General features: G+C 40.5%; 1 protein-coding gene and 1 long non-coding RNA gene across 6 annotated transcripts in view; both read left to right on the forward strand.

Moving 5' to 3' along the window:
* Positions 1-21,958, forward strand: part of sash1a (SAM and SH3 domain containing 1a) — a 163,472-nt gene that overhangs the window by 52,888 nt on the left and 88,626 nt on the right. The gene's annotated exons all lie outside the window — the stretch shown is intronic.
* Positions 11,012-18,395, forward strand: LOC117961499. Its single transcript, XR_004660418.1, has 3 exons — positions 11,012-11,023; positions 13,916-13,925; positions 18,281-18,395. It is a non-coding gene; the product is annotated as an uncharacterized LOC117961499 (long non-coding RNA).

Here is a 21,958-nt window from a genome sequence, read left to right on the forward strand (position 1 = left end):
TTAATAAAGTGCATTTGTTTGTATGTGTATGTGTTGTTTGTTGGCAAAATCTACCCAATTTGCCGTGCCAGAATCCTGGCTGCAAACAAAATACTATGTGTTTCTCATATCTATACACTGCAATCAGTTTTCTGATTGAAACTGAAGAGCACCACCACTATATATTATACATGTAGCATTTACGGTAGCCCCTTTTTATTGTTTTCTGCCTTTCTAATTTTGTCTCTTTTGTCCTCTACATCAGAGACCGGGTGTTTCAATCCTGATTCAGCGGGCAACCAGCATTGCTAATAATTCATTGCAATCCCAGATCTCAAATCCTATCAATAGGAGAGACAGAGGCAGCAGGCTGCCATCCAGCCCAGTCCTGATGCTGCTATTAAGAGTCTGCTATTAAGAGTCCCCTTCGCTAGCACCAGTGCCACATACACCCCTCTGTGGTCTCCTCCTCCCATATACCACTGACGGATGACTAATAATGCCATGGTCCAGCGCCACAAATTTAAGTTTGTTTATTTCTTGAGAAGGCTTCATGGTTTGGACCATGGTTTATAATCAATTACAAAAGTTTTCTTTTTTTCACAGCAGTTTCTTTTATTTTAATTATTTATTTAGTCAGCATTTTTTAATTGTCAGATTATGAAAACATCCAAAACACTCGCCAGTGCTGCCAACAGTGTGGTGGCAGCTGCCATTTCCATTGTAATCTATAACATATGTTCCCATCTCTGAGCCCACCACAGTTCAGTCATTTCCAGAGGAAGCTTTGCTTTACTGAAAGCCGCTGGCAAACAGATGGAGTGCCAACTGGAAGTGCTTCCTAGTGAGAGTGCAAAAAAGAATCGATAGCACAATAAAGACTTACCACATATAACTAAAGTAGCTGGTATGTCGGAGCTTCCTTGTCAGGCGTTTCTTCCATCCTCTGTTAGATAACCCATGTGTGGTTCAGTTAAAACGGCGGAAAGGATATCTATGCAAAAAAGGGCACAGCAATCCGTTTTTACATCCCTAGAGCAGTCGTGGAAAGGTGGAGGGTTTTTATGCTCAGGGTGGAGAATGAAATAGTATGCAGGGTAACCTCGCATGCGAGGCTGTGACCTTATAATGGTTCGGGTGTCTCGACCCATTGCATTAGAGATGCAGTGGCCTCTTTGTACACCTTTTTAGAAATGGAATTGAAGCGACACAAAGTGCTGCTTAAAGAGTCTGCTGCTTAAACAAGCCTTGGGGAGTTGAGGCACTGGATGGTTTTATTATCAAATGTAGAGATTATTTTTCCTCTTAAGCTGCCTTTCTTGATCAATCTTGGCTGGAGTTTTATATATTGCTGCTTGGATCTTTTTTCGGCTGTTGCTAAATCCTGAACTGAAGGGTGGATAAACAGACAATGTATAGCAGTGCTGTAACTCCCGGAAGGATCACAGTCCATCTTCTCTTTCAGTAACATAGATTAAATTTAGCTTTTTAATTCAGCTTTTGATTCACTTACCTAAACACGTAGATTTGATTTGCTCATACGGACTACCTTATCCTCTGTTTTATTTCCTATTTTTGAAAAACAACTACTATTTACACAAAGGCTATGCAGGAATTTTTTCTAACAACTAAATGAATACTATACATCTCATTACAATGGGGATTTAGTCCAAATTTAGTAAAGGGACTTAGATTAAAGCTGAGTGCCTAATCCCTCTCCAGCCCATAGCTGAGCCCTATTGATGAATCATTCTCTCTTGAGAGGTAGAGGGGATCAATAGGCAAACAGGATCATTGATCCTGGCTGCTTTGAAGTCATGTCTCTCCCAGCCAGAGATCGCCATCTCTCAGATCCCCGCTGTCACACAAACCCCTCTGTCCCCCGCTGCGTCGTCTGCTTAATGGCTGTCATAGAACAGCGACCCTGTGGACAGAATATGCGGCTGTTTATAAGGACAGTTAGCAGCCAACTTTACTGACTGTGTTATCCATTTTATAATTCATTTTATGCTTATATCAATTTGAACATCGTAATGGGAGATGCACAGTGATATTTCTTTCAAAAAGGAAGCGGTGAAGTCATGTATAGCACAGTGGTGTTTATTGATTGTCCAGTATTGTGTACATAATAACTTAAAGGATTTAGGAATAAGATGAGGCTCAATGATGAGCTATGAAGTCCTAATATCCAGTGTTTTCACCGCACGGACATGTCCCAGATCTTCAGCACAGGGCTCCGGGGAAGGTTTCACCAGTGACATCATCATAGTGGTCCAGACAGACATGGGCACCCCTCCGACGAGCAGGTCACCGTATTATTATGTGGTTTTCTTCAGGACTTCTCTGTCTCTCTTAAAAACCATTTGTAATAGAAGAGAGATTCAATATACCCGAGTTGTGGAAATCCAACTTTTCCAGCCCGGCATACAGATAGTGATCGTCGGCTTAAGGAAATGCAACAAAGCAAACCAAGACAGTTTTTTCTGTTTTCCTGAAACCAGTTTTAGTTTTCTCAGTAACAAGTTTTCTTTCCTTTTTTTCTTTTTCTGGAAAAACCAATTCCTCCTGCTGCCACAATGTGCTGACAGAAGCAGTTATCACAGTTCCCAGTAATGTGAGCATTTCCACTGTTGAGCACAATGAGAGGCTTTGGGAAGTCTTGTCAAATCCATTTATTTTACAACAATGGCTTATAATGAAGAAGACAAAATGGGATTTTCATTCCCTGGTTTAGTAGTAGAATTCATTATTTCTTTGTCTCTTCTTTATTTTGGCCAATTTCATTTATTTATTTATTTCTATTTTTTTACAGACGTAGTAAATGTCAATCAAGGTTATATTGGCATTTCATATTTTCATTATTTGAGAAAGCAGTGTAAACATCACTAGCATAAAAGCAAGGCATCTTTTTTGTTGAGTGGATCTATTTTGAGTTGAGGCTTTATATTTGATTTGATTAGATGGAGACATCTATTTAGAAATATGTTTGTGTGGCCCCTTTCAGTCGAATGCAGTTCCGACATCATAAAAATAAACGTACTCCCAAGTTCAGCATTACAGTACTTGTGTATTCTCGGAGTATCTGACGGAGAAAGAAGTCGAACAAGCCTGAGCTCAGCACGAAGGTTTGAGGGTAGTGTTTTTGTGTGTGAGTATAGAACTAGGCAAAGTAGTGATCTGCACCACACCTGCTCACTTTAAAAAGGGAATGTGAATTAGGCTGAAATGAAGGACCAGCAGGAGCTTTAGCCAACGCAGACTACCTAGTGCCTATTAAAAGACATATCTGTAAGCTTCCCTAAGTGACATTTTACATGTAGATGTATTCTGCTCTGCACAGCCCCACATAGTATATTGATTGACCCAAAAGATCAGTAAAGGCCACAGTAAGGGAATGTCATTGAGGTCACGGAAAAGTATTTGTGTTTTTTTTTTTTCTTGAGGGATTGAATTTAAGCACATAGAAGCCATTTGGGACGTAAATTCGTGTATACTAAATAATAAAAGGTTTCATTCATTTATACTGTTGGTGTATTGAAAGACCAATACAGTAAAGACAATGGCCTCCCTGAATTATCTAGACGTGCAGAAAGACACTCTGTGACCGCTGCATTAGCTGTGGTTTTTTTCTCACTGGCTTACTCCTTAAGAGAATAATCTGACATAGTCGATCAAAGGCGTACAAAATCTGAGGCTCTGTACAGAACCAAACAAAGCAGAGTGACTCTATGAACCACTACACCTCCGCTAATCAAATTATCACATGCTGCAGTTGTGCTATCAGCCCTCGGTATACACCAAGAGTTTGCTAGCATTTATTTCCACCTTGCTTGTAATGGAGGTGCTTGTCTGTACACACACAGGCATCTTTGTCTACAACCTTTCACAGCCTTGGCCTTTTTCATGCCCCTGCCATTCTGCTCGGAGCAGCCAACACCAGCAAACCCAGCCTGGAGGGAGTTGTTTATTTGAACGAGGCGGGTCGATGGCACAGATTTCCCAGCGAGGCTGTAATTACACCGAAATCTAAAATGGCAGCACTTGGAAATGGATGAACTGGTCAATAAGTCACACTGCAGCCTTCCAGTGTGAACCCCGTGTTCGCACATCTGGTAATTTTCACCCTTCTGTGCAATTAACACTCACAGAGAGTAGACGGCAACAATTGATTGTTGTGTTGTTAACCCAAATAGAAAGTTACGTTTGAAATCAATGCAAGGGTTCGTGTGTGTTGTGGCAATTGCTCATATTTCTCTGGCTGTTTATTTAAATGGGGAGTTAATTAAGGATTAAGCTTTGTGTAGTTTTGTCCTTTGAGTTGTGTCATATCAGAGAGATGGGAGAGGGCAGTGACATCAACATGCTCTAATAGGGGTGTCCTAACTTCCTACAATTAGAGTAGTAAACCCAACAGTAATATCATATAGCTGTGTTTGACTAGAAATGTTTTATATTGTTAGGAAACGCAAAAAAACAAGATACTGTTAGTAACCTTTTCTGACCAAGAACCTTAAAGCTGTACGTTTTCTAGCACATTCAGAGCTCAAATGATGTATCTATTGTAGCATGTGAGAATTTCTCTGCATGTTTTTGTTGTTATGCAGTGGAAATGTCATTGACTGGCCATAAAATATGAATGTTGTGCTGCAACTATGATTTTAATTATTTTTTTAATTGTTATATTTCTTAACAGGCATTTTAAACACAGGTAAATCACAGGTTGTTCACATTTGAACAACCTATGATTCATTTGTTTGTTTAATTAACTAATTGATTAATTGACTAATCAATACAGCACTACATTAAAACACATTACTTCTCCTCTCATGGTAAGTTGTGGGATGCATGTACACAGACACATTCTTAGAAGTGTGCTTGCATGTACTTGATTGGCTCATGATTGGCCTCACATGGCTTCTCTGAGCACCAATTACTGCCTCTCTGCATGACACTGCGTCTGTGAGCGTAACAGTGGAGGGCCGGTAAAAAAATAACAGGGCTCTGACATCACCAGCGAGGAACGGCCGTGTGTTCTCATCATCTTCACTCCTCCTCTCTTCCTCATCACTAAAGACAACTGGGACACAATCTGCCTCCCAGGTGTAAAAACCTTACTTGGCCCAGCCTTTCGTTCTCTTTGTCTTTCTCTCTAGATGGCTCTCTCTAATCTCTTTTGCTTTCTCGCGGCCTGCCATGCATTGTTCTAATTAACAATGAAATCTTATGGAAGCACAGCAGGAGATGGAAGCCTTAATGCCAAAGGGGCTATGGAAATCTAGGATGCAACTTAACCCTTAACTTTATCTAAAAATAAATCCTCCTGAATCATTTCATATGCCATTTTACAATCCTACAACTCTGTATAAGCGTATTGAGGATATTTTCTCTTTAAATTCAGTCAGATGTTCCTTTTTTGTAAAGGGAACACAGACGTGCCCTCCACCTCTTTCAGACTTGAAATCCAGATTTCATTGTACAGTAATTCCCATGGGTATGTGAATGCATGCGTTATGATTTTAATGAGTTTAGCAGTCATCCGTGGCATATACAGAGCCTCTTTGGTTTGAACCTGCTTATTATTCATGACTTCTTGGTAATTGTGATTATGCTTTGTTTCTGTAACAATTTGATACCACTATCATCTCCCTGTATGGCACAATTCATTCAAACCTATGACGTGGATTTGTGAAACGGAACCTTTGAGTTGCAATTGTTAAATAGAAAATGTTCTGTGTCTCGGACTTAGAGCCTTGAGTAAATCTGGATCTTTACCAAAGCTATCAATCAACTGGCTTTTTCTTTTTTAGATATCATGGTGCTCTTCTCCAGGCTTTCACCCGGGTCGACCTTGTCCTTGTACCTCAGCTACTTAACCGCCACCGGCACATTGTTACAGGAGCACAAAAATGTCTGTTGAAACGGCTGGAGGGCAAAGCGAGAGAGCATCGTAAAATGAAAAGAGTTATTTATTTGCTTGTTTATTTATTTTTCTCTGTCACTGCCATGTCGTCTAAAAGAGTGGTACACGGCATTGGCGGCCTCGGGGAAGGGGACGGAGATTTGTGAGCGAGGATGCTTAAGTGAATACTGTGGAGTGCAGGCTACCTCGTGTCTGATCTCTTTGGCACAGAATACAGTATTTCTGAAGAAGCAAGACATTTAGGAAAATGTGTTGTCATTTGTGTGATGCATTAAGAGTGTAAATGATGTAGAGCACAGAGAATGATGCAGGCATTGCAATGAGCATAGTAGCAAAACAGAATACATAATAAAGGTGCAGTGTAAGAAAATAAGATGTACTTTTTAAACATAGCTTTTCTTTGTCAACTGTCCAGTCCACTTCATCTACATATGTAAGGAAGGAAGGCTCTGGCTAGGAGGAAGGAGCAGCAGATGGTACTGTCACCTGGAGTGCGTGTGTAATGATAGACGGCCACCTGTGCTCGGTTCAGCTCCCAAAACAAGTTTGGGCTCTGTGTTATGTGTTGGAACTGCGAGGGGAATTGTCTTAAGCTGCTCCAGTGTGCTCTTTCTTGTTGCTAAGGAGATTACTGAGCCATATTCAGTCGAGTCGTTGATCAAACGTGTCCGTGTGTGTAGAAATACAAATACTTAAAAATGACTTTAATCTGAGCACAGAGGGATAACCCCATAAAGTGATGTGTGGAGCATTGTCATGTTTGCAGACAAACTCGTCTACAGTATGGAAACTTTCATATCAGTATTTCATTAATTAAACTGTTTTGTCACCACAGCAAGTTACAAGTTGATGCCTATCTTTTCCATTTTTTGTGGGAGCATCACCATCAAACCAGAGGACGTTTATTTTTGCATTTTGCAGTGTTCAAGTAAGCCACTGTAACTGCAACTGTGCTAGAAAACATACAGTAGTAAGTAACTTAAGTCCTGGCAGAACAACATCTTCTTCAACATCCTGAAAAACCTGAAAACCTGCCCAGACATCTTTAGAGATGTCAGAGCAGCCATAGCACCCAAACATTTCATTACTCATGCTTGTTTGAGTTTGTTTGATTCAAAAAGGGTGGCAGAGGGGACTTGACTAATTATAGGGTAATAGATTCTTTCATTAATTTAATATGAGAGGTCTTCGCCTTCTGACATTTGCTCTGCTACGCTGAAACACCACATTTAATACAATTTTGGCATCTTTGGAAGGCTATTAGCTTCATTAAAAGTCCCTGAAATGTTAGTTGTTTTCCCCTGTAGCCAAAGTATGGGTTATCCAGCAGCAGAAGAACGGCATCATAATTGAAAGTGACTGATGAGGATATGTACTATGTTTCTCTTCTCCAGGACAAGGCGTAAAGTATTTAGGATGTGTCCTGTGATTCTCTGTTTTGAAAACTCAAATAATTGCTCTCATCATACGGTGTTGATCGGAACATCTGTGACAGTGTGTGAGGTAAATATCCAAATATCCATCTGCCTAAAAAATTAAGTCTGTACATTCCTCAAAAACATCAGTGCTCTATCAAAAGAAACTGCAGACCATGTGTCCTGCCTTGCTCCCTTTCCAGCCTGCCTTTATTATCTCTCGCTGGTAAAGAGAGGGGCTCCTCAGAGAGCTGTCATCCATTGCCATCCATTATCTCTCCAGCTAGCTGTGGATGGCTGAGCACCGTCAGCCTGTGGAGCACCGTGGGACTCGGGGTTAGCAGGGCTCCGAGTCAAGACGGCTCTCTCGCACCACTGTAAGCCTCCCAGCGGACGGCACCACGCTGGTGAAAAGACAGCGTCTAGCCCCCCTTCTAAGAGCAGTTAACACACTGTGGAGTCTGTCAGCCCTTGCTCATTAAACAGCAGGCATTTTTCTTAAAATTATTATTGCATTTCAAGTTCATTTCAGTTCACCTGAATGAAAGCTATGATTTCATCCACAGTCAGATTCATTGTACTCCACCACTGTGTGGCTGAATTATTTAGCTAACATGTTCTGAGCTGTGTTTATCTTTCTCAGACAGCACTCTATGCACAGATTAGTTGAAATCTAAGTTGTTGCAAAATGTTGCATGTTACTTGCACTTAAGTGGATTTGAAGACTGTACGCTGCGGAGAACAAGAAACAGCCATACAGTAGCATGTTTGCCTGCTTAGCTTCATTGAGTTTTAATTATCCCGAGGCAATGCCAAAGCACAGCAATCCATTGTTTTACAGACATCTATCATTTCAATATTAAATAAATCGTTTGTATCTCTACGGTTATTATGCCTAATTGTAATTACTACACAGCCAAAATAATTTTCCATGGAAAACCCCTTCAGGATTTTAATAAAGTGAGCGGTACTCCTGGGAGTGGAAGACTAGATGCAGCAAGGAATGCATGATTAATCCCTAAAAAATGCCTTTGGAATGCACCTCCCTGGTCTCAATCCAGTGACAAAAAAACAACAACAGTTCACTTGTCCCAGCAGTATATGATACATATGGTTAATCATTTAACGGCTGGGATACTGCATGTCCTACTCTCCGTCATAAATCGTGTTTCTGCTGGTCATAATCATTACAGGAATTATTGGTGGAACTTATCAAATTTTGCTCACAAAAGGCGAGCAAGTCCTAAAGGTTTGAAAACTAAAAATATCTTTTTTTGTTGCTAGGAGGCCATTGCTGTTTTGAAATTATGTTTGTATACTTAATAGGTTTGGGATTCCTTGGTGGTTGTGCACCTACCGTCCTGTTTTGTAAAGACACACACATTTCTTTGATAGAAAATCACACGTCTGCAAAATCTATTAAGTTTAAAAGATGTAATTCGTCATTCTTTTTCAAAGATTACTTTTTTGGCTTTTATTGTCTTTATTTATTGGACAGATTGAGACAGGGAAGTGGGAGAGAGATTGGGAATGAAATGCAGCAATGGGCTGCTGGTCCAACCAACGTGAACCTGTGGCCAATGAGACAAGGACTTAGCTCCTATATATATGGGGGCACACACGTACAACCAGGTGAGCTAACCATGCACCCCGTAATTTGTCATTCTTTTTTTTTATTAACTTTTTTAAAATTTAAACAGCCATATAGAATGCAAAACATTGGTCCAGGTGACAATGAACAGAACAGTACACTACACACACCGAAGACGGCACAGTGCTCCTTTTCCACAACCCTTCCTTGCAATCAAATGTTTCCACACCAAAACAAAGAGGGAAGGGGGGAGACACAACAAAAACACAACAGCAAGAACAATGTCTGCAGCTCACAAACAAGACACACAGAAACAGACAAACACCCACCAAAATAAAAGGCATTGACAGGGAGACCAGCATAAGACAAAAAAGACCAAAAACACGCACAGATAGAAGCAAGAAGGCCGTAGCACAAATCTACAGCATGGACTTCAAAGATTCAGCAATGCTAAGCCAAGTGTTTCCTGGCGCTCCGTTTATGCAAGCCGTGGAGAGCTCCATATATATGAGATCCAAAAAGGAAAGGGTCCAAATACAAACAGACGAGTCATGAGCTGGTTTCCAACAGGTTGTAATCATTCTCTTGGCCGCTGTAAGTCCAGCAAAAACAGCATGTTTTTGAGTTTAGAGTAAGTCTTTTGATTCTGAAGGATATGTCAGCTGGAGGGCATCAGAACTGACCAACAGGAGAGCAATCCCAGATCATCATGAAGATATGTACTGTATACCTTGAGCTATTAGTGGGCAGAATGTGCATAAAGGACTGTTAATTACCTTCATAATATGTCCTAGGAATGAAATTGTAGTGAATCTGCTGATGGTCTGGATTGCGTGATACTTCGGGAATGTTAGACCATACATCATGCCAGTCAAGATCAATACTCAGTCCTAGGCAATCGCGTACGCAGATCCTCTCAATAGGAAGTCCAGAGGGGCCAGTTATCACCCAGAGCAGATAAAGCCTTGATAATTTACCATTCTTTGTTATCACACATTCCATTTGTTCAATGTTTTTGTATCTTTGACATGTTGCGTTTCTCATCTGAGGAAACTCTTAAGTTATCAACATCTACCCCAAAGATCAGAGCTTTGACTTGAGAGCAAAAAGGCTCGGTAAAAGGCACGGCATTAAATATTCATCAGCAGTGCCGTGACTTGAGATCAGAAGTTTAGGAATTATGTCTAAAACTTAGTAGTATAAATTAATCTTACAATTTTTGTTATATTACAAGACTTACTCCAATTGACTTTTTCAGAAAGGTCAGCCAGAAAATGGGAAAATGCCTGGCGCAGAGCAGTGATGATCTATAGTCACACTGTGATCTGGTCATGGCAGTAAATGCTTTTATAGAATAGAGGAATTTTAAAAAAGAAACATAAATAACATTTTTAAAAGTTCTGTGTCAGCTTGCGTTGTCCCAGAGTGCACTTCTCGTGGCATGCAGAGGTTCTACAGCAATCTAATCTAATAACCATGTTGATGAATGTCAACAATCAGCAGCCTTTCAGTAAAAGGAAAAGGCCTTAAGGCTTGAGGCCCTTTGTAGTAATAATAATAATAATCCACGGTTTATTGGTCTGTTTGTTCATTTATTCACACACTCACTCACTCACTCACTCACTCAGAAATACACACTTTATACAGCTGTGTTCACATCATGACTAGCTTTGATGAATGCTATTTTCTGACCAGTTGTGGGTGTAGTGAGAGGCATGGTCACTGCTTTACATCACATTATATTGTTTTGGGGAACTATCATAGCGAGTTAGCAACAAAAATGCACGAAAGTGACTTCAAAGTTAATCATTGACCTTAACAATGGACCAGGTGTGGTATAAACTTTGTTTATATGACAGTTCCTCCTACTGTCCTTCAGATAAATGATGTAGCAATCTGGGAAGGTTTGAATTACAGATGTAATTAATTTCCCCATTAATGATGCTGAACTATTGTTTGTGAAACAAAGCTGCATCTGGAGGGTCAAAAGGACACATCAAAAGCACCTCTAATCACTTGATCCCTGCACTGGTCATATTGCAAACACATGTGAAACACAGTGTATTTCCTATTATCCCGGTGTGTTTTAAGACCTTGTAATGCTCCGATGAGTTTACTGTCTGTGTAAACTCATCTACATACTGTAGAAATGCACACAAAGGCATGTAGCCCTCCAGCAGCCAGGTGAATCACAAACCACAGTCATTGCTCTGCTCGCCATCAGAGAAACACCCATTGGTGAAGACTCCTTCAGTCCGAACACACACCAATTAATTGCTCATCTGACTCTGTCTAAACATCTAAAAAATATTGATTTCTTTTATTTACAAAGAACAGTTGCAGTGTGTTCATCTACATGTAGCTTATGTGCTGGAACACGACCATTAGCAGTGTCACATGAATCCAACATCTGTGTATAATTGCCCTCCTAATGGAAAAGGATCGTATTGATTTATGAAACTAAGTGGACGTCTCATTTCAGACTTGGCTAAATCGAGTTTTAATGATTCCCTTTGTCTTTGGTCCTATTGTGTGCCTCTGAATATCAATCTTCAGAGCCACGTAAGGCAACAAAAGAAGACTGAGCACACTGGGACAGGCCTGTTTTTTGTGTGTCTAACAGGTCATATGTCTGTCTAAAATTTCTGTTGCATAGCCAGATCCAAGCTTGTCAAGCTTATTGCAGTCTGGAGAACTCAAAGCACAAAAGTAATTTAGAAAAAGGCAGAATCACAGAGCCAAAAAATCTCATCAAACCGATTTTTGTCCGCCAGTGAGCCAGGGAATATTTTAACACAGTACCAGTAATATCCTCGCTCAAGAATATCTGTATCTTGAAGCAGGAAAAAGACAGTTTGCTGCATTGGAAGATTTTTTTTTGTTTCCGTATAGAAGTTCTTTGTACCCAAAGGGTTCTTTCCCTGGAAGCTGCCATTTCCAAACTAATAGCCCATTGAATTGCAGTCTCATGCTTCCTAAAGTAGTTGTTATCCAAATTTTGTGAATGAGGTTTCTTTTGACCTTGAGCTTGACAAAGAATTTGATTGGAACTAAGTACTGTTTTCTGCCAGCTTTTCTGAGATGTGTAGATGAGGCCAACAAGGGTTTTGGCTCTGAGAGCTTGTGTTAACTACTCAGTTAACCACAAACACTCCTCACCTTGTCATATTCTCATGTCGATAATTCACGGCCCTGCTATTGACAGTACAGTTGAACAAAAGTGGTCATGGGTCTGTTGCGGTTGCTAAGTCCGCTGTCGGAGGAGACAACCGGTCTCGGAGCTTGTCTGCTGCAGTGCAGTCCATCCATTACATTATGACAGCTTGATGAATGTGTCAAGCAGTTTAATTAGAGTTTGTGTTCTTAATATCCCCCCCCCCCTTGTTCGACGATGTTATTACCTCAGTGTGCGATTCAATGTGATTATTCACCGTTTTGATAAGGCGATGTGATGAAATGTTATTTCTCGCACGAGTGCGGTAGGTAACGAGCATTCTCACAAGACGGATCGCTGATTGATCACAGCCGTCACTTCAAGACTGAGCTGATTTCAGCTGGTTGCAATTCAGAAAAGGCTGCAGGCACTTGGAGCTGCCAGCTTGTCTCTCACTTGTCCAACATTCTTGGCCGATTGAAAAGTGACAGGAAGACAGCTGGTCCCTGACTTGTCAAACATGTTATCATAAGCTTCTTTTTCACCAGTATGTTGATGTAACTGGGGTATTAAAAAAAAGCTCACTTCAGTTCTACTGGTGCATGTGGGCACATGTGACAGTAAAGCTGTTTTTTCAGTGTTGTGAAAAAAGTAGACAAGTACCCACTTTATTTGTTTGCTTCTGCAGAACTGATGGCTTGTGTTGTCGTTCTAACATGTCTGGTTGATCTTTATTGCACTGACATCTTCTTTTAGTTTTTGTTACACACGACACCCTTTTGTGTTGGTTCAACAAATTAGAGAGAATCATGCTGAAGCTATTTTTAAGACATTTCCAGATCCAAGATGTGATGACAGTATGGTTACTCTGCTATTAAAATATGTGTGCATAGATGTTGAAGTGAGAACTCTTTGATGTGCAGGAAGCCGGTGTGCTTTAGTTGGAAAGTGCTTCAGCCTCACCAGGGTCGCAGATCAGTGCTGATACTGTTTGAAGCGTATGAGTTTTTTTATGCCAGTGCACCGCTGTACATGACGAGCCTTGTCTTCCTCTACCTCATCTCAATTCACATACCAATGCTGGGGATGACTTAAAAAAAACAGCTAATTATTCAGAGGCAACTTTGTTGAAACAAAGATTCTGATGAGAGAAGTAGTCCGTCTGTAGTAGATTTTTGTCAGGATGCAGTGCAGTAATAAAAGAGATTACCGACTGGTTTGCAGGTCTTTTTAAAAAGGGGAAGGTGTTTTGAGAGTGTGTGGTAGCTGTTATGACAGCAGAGATGTAACCTTGGGATAAATATAATTGTTAACGTGGATGGCATTTAAACTTTAAACCTGTACTGGGAGACAGTTACCTTGAAGGACAAAAAGCTATGTAAGCTTTAATAGGATAAACCAGCATCCTGACAGCAAACAGACACACACACACACACACACACACACACACACACACACACAAAAACAAACAAACAAGCAAGCAAGTTAACACACTTACTCAATGTTTCATTTACATTCACACTAACACTTGCAAACATCCATGCTCGCCGTCACACCTCATCGCCCATGTAAAGTTCCACGCACATCCATCACTTGTCAGTGCAGAGTGAGTGTAAGATGATGATGGATGGTTAGTTTCAGAGAAGAGGAAGTGTGTGTGTGTGCGTGGGTCAGTGCATGACCTGGAGATTAATTGTCAGTCAGTCACCTGAAAAAGTTGTTTAAAAGTCAGATGAGTAAACCTGTATTTGCAAAAGGAGGACCATTTCTAACTTAAAGTGACACCCTTCGGACATGAGAAGAGCACTGTCTCATTGGCCCTTGTGTAAATGGGATGGATTCACCATGTACTGTAGCTCAAATGTAGTTTTGATATCAAGCACATCTCTACACAGCAGAAGATAAATGAAAATGTATGAGGGAAAGACACCATTCTCTGCTCTAAGCAAACCGTGTTTTGAGGGAGGTCAACAGCAATGACTGAAGTCATTTTAGATCCTCAACTGCTGCCATTTCCAGGGTTTCTTGCAACAAACTACAGTGGAGGCTCTGTTAACATCAGAAGAAATGTTTCTTCTTGAAATGAAAGGTTTCCCAGCTCAGTTTTAAATTCAGTCATTAAACACTATGAACAGAAAGCCCTGAATAACAAGCAATGTTTAGGTTAGCCCACGTTAACTTCTTTTGATTCGGTTCCACACTATTCGTCTCATGAGGTCCAGCAGTTGTCTTGGTTGTGTTGAAGTGTGAAGGTCCTTCTGACAGTGCACCCCTCCCTCTATGCCAGGAACCTCAGTACTTTCCCCGTGCCAGCGTAGCACACAGCATCACCCTGCAGATTCCAGCCTGCAAGCAGCGTGACCCCGAGCGAGACCGTGCTCGCACGCCGCTTGGCGCTGCCCTTTCCCCACCTTACACAGGTGCCGCTTCTGCCGGCGCCGCCATATGTTTTGCCATCGACTGTCATATATAGAGGGCAAAGGTGAGAGATGCCCAGCGGTAACGTCCTGGCAGAGCGCTCCACCCCATCAGGGAATCGCACATGCTGTGACACATATCCTGGTGTGGTGTTATATTTTGACAGTAGGGTATGTGTTGGCATTTAATTGTGGAAATGCAGATTCACAGCATGGCTATTTTTTTATTTTTTTATTTTCTCCTCCAGCCTCATCTACCTGTAGCTATTTCTTATTTGGGCTTTTTTTTGTCCATTCTTCATGAAACCAGTATTTTTCCAGGCAATTTGGTTGAATGCCTATCAATGACTGCTGTGACCCACTCAAACTTTTTGCTGTTGTTCTCCTCCCCTTCCCCACACTTTAATGCGGTGATCAACCAAGCTCACACAGTTAGGAATGACAGAGTGTGGCCACAGATATGGGGGTAATGTTTCCTGTTGAATTGACCCTCCTTGGTGCGTCAGCGTCCTGCTTCCTGTCTTTTGGAGAAAATAGGACGGTGCTGTGATGGCCTGTGGAGAGAAAACAGAAAAACTCAGTGGAAACCTGGAGAGAATGGGACACTCACTATTGTTAAACACAGCACTTAGAATGTTTCACTCACAGGCACAAACACTACTTTATGGTGCCATTATGTCAAACATTGTGAGCATGAATACTCTTATTGATGGATGTCCATGACCTATGGTGTCCCTGTGGTGTTTGGGAATCATAACTGCTTTTAACATTCCTTTGAGCTCTTTGAGCCATGAAGCTCTGGCTTCATGTTGTCAGAATGTACAGTGTGTATCAAGAATTCCATAACATAGGCTATAAGGCATTGTGCAGAAACAGTAGGTTTTTTTAAACACACATCCTAAGGCTAATAGGGACTTCATATAAAATGACAGTTCAGCCTTTGCGGTTTGGTAGGAAGACTTTCCAAGTGAAATCACATCAGTAATTCCTTACATAGAAGGCCTCGAACTTGAAACACAGTTGACCAGGTGCAGCCAGAAGCTGAATATCAGCAGCTCGTCTGCTTTCTCACGGAAGGCTCTCTTCCAGATGTTATGTAGTATTTCAGTAAAACATCATTCTCAGCCTGAGCATAATCCTACTAGTGTGGCACTTCAATTGAATAATTATTCTCTCTCTCTCCACATGTCTGTGTATTGTTTTAAATGATAAATTGTGCTGTCTGTAAAGAAGCAGAACGGTTGCTATTATAATTTCTCAGACAGCTGTTGCTATAGCCACATGGAAGATGACTTTATAAATTCAGTACATGTTGAATTACCACTGAAAAGCCTCCATGGCCATCATAACTTTGACCTATGAGGAATCTATGGAGAAACAATATATCTACACATCTGTCCACGCTGAAGCCCCACTTTACACTAGGGCCTTTAGCAAAATAGCAGTCCATGCATTTAAATAGGAATATTATAATAATAACAGACCGTCACGTGTGTGTGTGTGTGGGTGTGGGTGTGGGTGGGTGTGCGCATCTGAGTGTCTCACATTGGTTTTTGGAGAGGGGAAAGGTGTAGGCCATAGAACATGGCACTGACATTCCATAGTCCTGGTGGAAAGACAAGTGTGAACAGATGACCTCATGGCCTGGTCTTTATGTTAATGTCAGAGAATTTGTAAGCAGCCAGTTTGGACCTTGAGGGCACCAGTACTGAGGAAATACATGTGAGTCTAAGAAGGATGACAGAATGAGAGTGGTGGTACATTTATTCTTCTCTTTTCTGTACCCATCAGCAAAAAAAACGCAGCACATCATTAGTAACTGAGGGGGACAGACTTTCTTTCAAAAGGAGAAATCTGTGTAGGTGGTGCACTGAAGTGTGTCTGATGAAACAAAAGAGAGAAGTGAGGGTGGGCTGTTTGAGTGCTGCCAGTCAATCATGTCCACCTGGTAACTGGCGAGCAGTAGCAGAGCTGTAAACCAGTGGTTCCCACAGACGCGTTGATTTACTTAATATCCCATAAATTACTGTTAAGGACGCAACATTTTGTATCACATGTTTTTTATTTAGTTGGGTATTTGATGTACATTAGTTCAGCTGCAGGTGATTTAAATACACTGCTTTTGAATTTGAAAACTCAAGACTGATTCTGTTTTAGCTCATTGAATAACCCAAAAAAAGAAAAATCACTCTGGTTAAAATGTGTAAATGTGTTTCCTTAAAGACAGTTTGAAAACCATGACAAACAAAGAGCTGAGCCAAGTCCAACTGTAGTTCAGGATAGACCTCCATGCTCCAGCCAGCAGGCTGTCAAGAGCGTTTCAGTGGACAGGGACTAATAATTTGGTATGTTATTGCAAACAGGAGGTCATATTTCTCCTGGTGATCAGTCTTGCTGAGGACGGCTCTTATAAAAGAGAGAGGCAATTAAATGAATGGTTTTTGTTTAATATGGGCCTACCCACACTGACAGCATGAAATTGTTAGCTGTAACTGAGCAAACGCCTCAAGCAATTTACCTCCACCGAGTGTATGAGAATATAATTTTATTTTCATTCACGTTGGTAAATGGATCACAGTAGCTTGCGATGTGTCATTTGTCTGTCTGGGCGTATTTGGTGACATCTGCACGTCCGTTAAACTAAAAACCATTGCCTCATTAACTATTTGATATTGGCTCACACACTGTCTGGCCACTTCATCCGAATCTGTTCCAACCACTTAAATAAAATGGGGAATATTTTGCTTCTCAGCTGTCCCGGGACCTGAGATGGGACCGGAACCAAGTTGGTACAGTAAGGTTTTCTGAAATAGTTTTAGCCCATACTGAACTGCTGCTGAACTCCTGTTCAAACTGCAGTTCTTGTTCGGGACACACCTGACTTCAGAGTAATCGCTGCAGTTAACTTACATCAATTAGCAATCCCAAGCATCATTAGCTGCTTATACTTTGCAGCCAACATCATCACTAATTCAAACACACAGTGTTAATTGCTAATGCTCTGGTAATGATTGGTTAATTGTGTAAATGATATAGCAGGAGACTGATCAAGTCACTTCAAGGGTGGTGAATTTGGGGATTTGTACTGAAAAATGTTTTTTCTTCTTCTGTTTCTTCCATGCTTGACTTTCTCCCGTGATGACTCCTCTTCTTCTTTTGTGTCCAGGTAAGAAAACGTTCCTAAAATCCTTCCTCCTTATCACGCCCTTGTTTGCTTTTGTCTGGCGTTGAGACCGATGAGCAACAGCTACAGCGAAAACGTGGGCCTCATTGTTTTCATTATTCCTTTGTTATTACTGTACATGTGCTCTAACACTGAGTGATTATGTCCTTGTCTGCTGATTCTGTCACAATGCAGCTAACCCAATTCGGTGCACTTTGCTTTGCCTCACTGCTTTCGGGAGCACAGCGAGAGAAACACAAGGATGTTTCTGCTGAATTCCTCTCAGTGGATCTCTGAACCATCAAACAAAATGACTTCCTTAAAAAGTCATACACTTGTCATACACTGTAATTCAACGTGCATTTAGGCTTCTAAAAATGAAAGGGGAACACAATAACGTGTCACAGAGATTAGGGCTGCTCAGTTTTGGAGAAAAAAATAATCACGATTATTTTGGTCAATATTGGAATCACGATAATTTAACACAATTTACTCGTTGACTTCTGGAAAGATGTTGCAATTATTGAACTTAAAAAACAGTGTGAAAAGTTCAATAAATCAACAGTAAAAAAACAATACAACTGTGAAATTTGCCTTAATACCTTTCCTATTTTTTCATTCAGAACACAAGAGAAAATAAGAGTTGTAATGAGCTAAATAATTGTGTTTCTCGATTGTTCTGTTTTTGTGATCGTTGGCAGCAGAAATCATAATCTTGATTTAAATATTCAATTAATTGCACAGCCCTAACAGAGATGCAAAGCAACGCGATAGACAAAGGCCTGTGGACAGCAAGAAAACCCCAACAAGGTCACCTCCTTCCTCCTCTGAGCATCCATTGAGCAGTCGAGAATGGGGACGGGAGGAGTGTGTGAGACAAGATAACACACAAGAATGGCATAGCGTAATTGAGATATCAATCAAGGGGGTTATTTCAGGGGTAATTGCTGAGGTTCTTTGGTTTGTGTGTGTGTGTGTGTGTGTGTGTGTGTGTGTGTGTGTGAGAGAGAGAAAAAGGAGATTGAATGTAAAAAAAACACATGAATAGACTTGAGAATTTGTCATTTATCTTGGTAGAATAGCCGTCGTATTCATCCCTGTTATCCTTTGCCTCTCCATGATGCACCAAGGCTCAGATGCTTCTGGTATTAACAAAAATGAATAAATAAATCTACTATTTGTGTGTTGCTTACAATAATAACTTCATATTTAGTTACAGCTGCGTCTACTTTTTTTTTCTACGTCTATTTTCTTGTCCTATTTTAAAAAATATATATAAACCAACTTTATTTTACACAGGTTTCATTTTAAAATTGTAGGCAGTTATTTGGAGGTTATTTTTCATTTAGCTAAGGATATAAACAAATAAATGATATTTACGAGTGGGTTTTACTATTCGTGCCAGTGTTTGCTTTGCAAAGGTGGATTACCTTGTTTTTTCCCCAAATTGTAAAAGCCTCATTTTGAAATGGAACTCCTCCGTGACATTCATACAGTACTTAATGTTTATGCATGTGGAATGTTTCATTTTATTAAATGACAATCCGCTTTCACATCATTATGGATGGCCGTTTGAGACTTTTTGAGAGGCATCGAGCTTTGTTTTAAGGGCAACACGGAGCTCATGAATATTCAATTTCCTCATGAGATTACTTCCTGTTATAACACGGCTCTGCTCCCCAAGGACACTACTACAGACGCTACACGCTCTGCTTCAGGCGCACACACTCGTACACACTTTATCCCACACACATGCCTGCATCTGGGCTTGCACACATTCCCGCATACACAAGTCCAGGTAAATTATTTATATATTAGCATAAGAATGTTCACTTTTAATTTGCTATTTTCTGCCCAAGTGCGTTCAGATACTATAATCCGTGCATGGTTAAGTCAGGAAATAAGCTTTTAATTGTGGTGAGGGTAATGAGAATAATGGCCCTGGGTAAATAGGGGGACGTTTTTTGGCTTCGGTGGATGTGTCCATTATAACTGATACTTTTTCTTCACACCGCTACTGTGCTGTTGCTCTACTTTTTGAAGAACTCTTTGGAAACTCATCCAATAGAAGTTATGAAAAGAATTGTGATTTCCAAAATATAGAGCTATTACTTTTAGGGCTGGCCCCTCCTTGGGGTTTCAGGTGATGCAGATATTTTGGAGATATTATTTTCCTATGTTATGAGATGTCTATTTCTGAGAGTTCTGCCTCCACCACAACACAATGGAGGTGAATATAATTCTGTTTGTGGTGCTCACAGTTTTAAAATTACATTAAAAAGTTCAGTGTTGTCTCTGGATAATTCTCATAGCACTGTCAACAGTTTTCTTTGGAACCACTTTCCTCCAAAGAAACTGTTGACTGTGTGTTCTAAGGTTGGGGGGTAACACGGTGTACCACGGAGTCTTAAAAATAGCAATGGTATTACTTTCAATCTCTTCATAAAAAAAAATTCAATGCACTTATAGGAGACAAGGATTAAATATTAAATATAGTTTATTTAATGCCTAGAATGCTCATGTGTGGTTGTCATCACGTGACAGTGTGAAGGAGAGAGAGAGAAAGAGGGAGAAAGATGGCAAGTCGCGTACTGAGTGACCTGGTCTCGAAGAAGAACACGACTTCTGCAGTTTAGCAGCATTTGTGGATTCGACCTAAAGAGGAGGGAGAGGTGTTTCAGTATTAGTGTTGGGTATTCAGTTTCTGAACGCTGTAGGCACAAGCCAACAGTTAGATCACGTCATCATTTTTATTTAGTCACGGTAACAACGTGTATCGCGGAAAAATAGGGAGCAGATTTCACGGTTTAAAAATCTGGATACCGCCATACTCTTGTGTGTTCTCTCCTTGTGCACCAAAGAAAAAACTGCATTATCTTCTATTGTGTTGGTGTGGAGCCAGAAGTCTCCGAGATACACATCCCAAAACTTAAAATAAAATCAAAACTACATATACACACATAAATGACAGGAAAATGTTTAACATCAACTGCCACAATACATGTGTCATGGGACTGTACAATGGGTACATGACTGTAGTATGCCTCTGTAAGTAATAATGTGAAATTTGAGAGCATTGTTTTAAATTGATTTAATGCAGAATGGGGAAATATAAGTCTTCAATATATATCAGCAGCATATGTGAGTGTGGTTGTGTGTGTTGAAGTGGAGACGTGTAGCACTGACTTACAACTGGACATCTGGTTTGGTCATCATCACTTGCTAGACTTGTTAGAAAAAAGATTTTATTTTTTCCTTGACCAACGTAATACATCACCGCACAGTAAAGACTAACACAGCTAACTCAGCCTCGGACCACTGCCTGTGCTTTTAGATGATGTGTGGATGAAATGGAACTGTGGAAGGAAATGAAGGAAAGAGAAGTTATTTTAGAAAGGAAGGAGCGGGTTGTGGGATTTGTCTTTGTCTCTTTACTTATTAAATCATCAGAATCCTTTTTGCCATCTTCCTCCTCCTTTTTTTTTTTTTTTGCTTTGCTTACGACATCTTCTAACACCGCTACCGCCAATTAACAGATTTGTAATACCCAACACAAAACCTCCCAACCAGCACTTCACCAGACTCGCTCATTCTCTACGCATTTACACTCGTTCAGCTATGATCAACTTGACTGACACGTGAAACACCCAATTATTGGCTACCAGCAAACAATTATTCACATTATTCATCCAATCGTCATTTAACGTCGGCGATTAATGATGGCTCCAGCCAACCATGAAGCGGACATGATGGGGGCATTAGGACTGCAGTCGGGGGTGGCGGTGTGGCAAAATGGGAGAAGGATGTTGAGCATGTTGTCAACAGGCCTGAGATGTGGATGACAAATGACCAGGGCTGGTTTCTCATCAAGCTGATGTCTATTATTCATAGAGCTGTGTCTGATTGAATAGTGTAGTTTCTACAGAGAGTCACAGGATTAAAGGCACCTTTTATGTGGAAATAGAGACCCTTTTTTGTTAGGATTTTAAGCACCTTTGGATGCATTATTGCTGAAGTTTTCTCAATTGGCGTATTGATGAGTGGTTGATAGATTGAGTCAATAAATGGATTTGTCCCCTTCAGTTGTCTTGAGCTGTGATTGCTTTCATCCTTGTAAAAGGGTCAAGGATGTAGACTTTTTGTCTCTTTCTCTCTGTACCTCTGTAGTGAAGCTCTAAAGTTAACTATTAACACATCCACTGTGACTCATAAAAGAAAGCACACAAAAGGAGAACTAATCTGCTGATAGGTAAAATATTAAGTTTATCATGCTATTGGTTATAATGTAGATAATAATCTATCTGGGATTCTTTGGAAGA

Source organism: Etheostoma cragini, chromosome 18 (assembly GCF_013103735.1).
Source record: "Etheostoma cragini isolate CJK2018 chromosome 18, CSU_Ecrag_1.0, whole genome shotgun sequence".
NCBI classification, from domain to species: Eukaryota; Metazoa; Chordata; class Actinopteri; order Perciformes; family Percidae; genus Etheostoma; species Etheostoma cragini.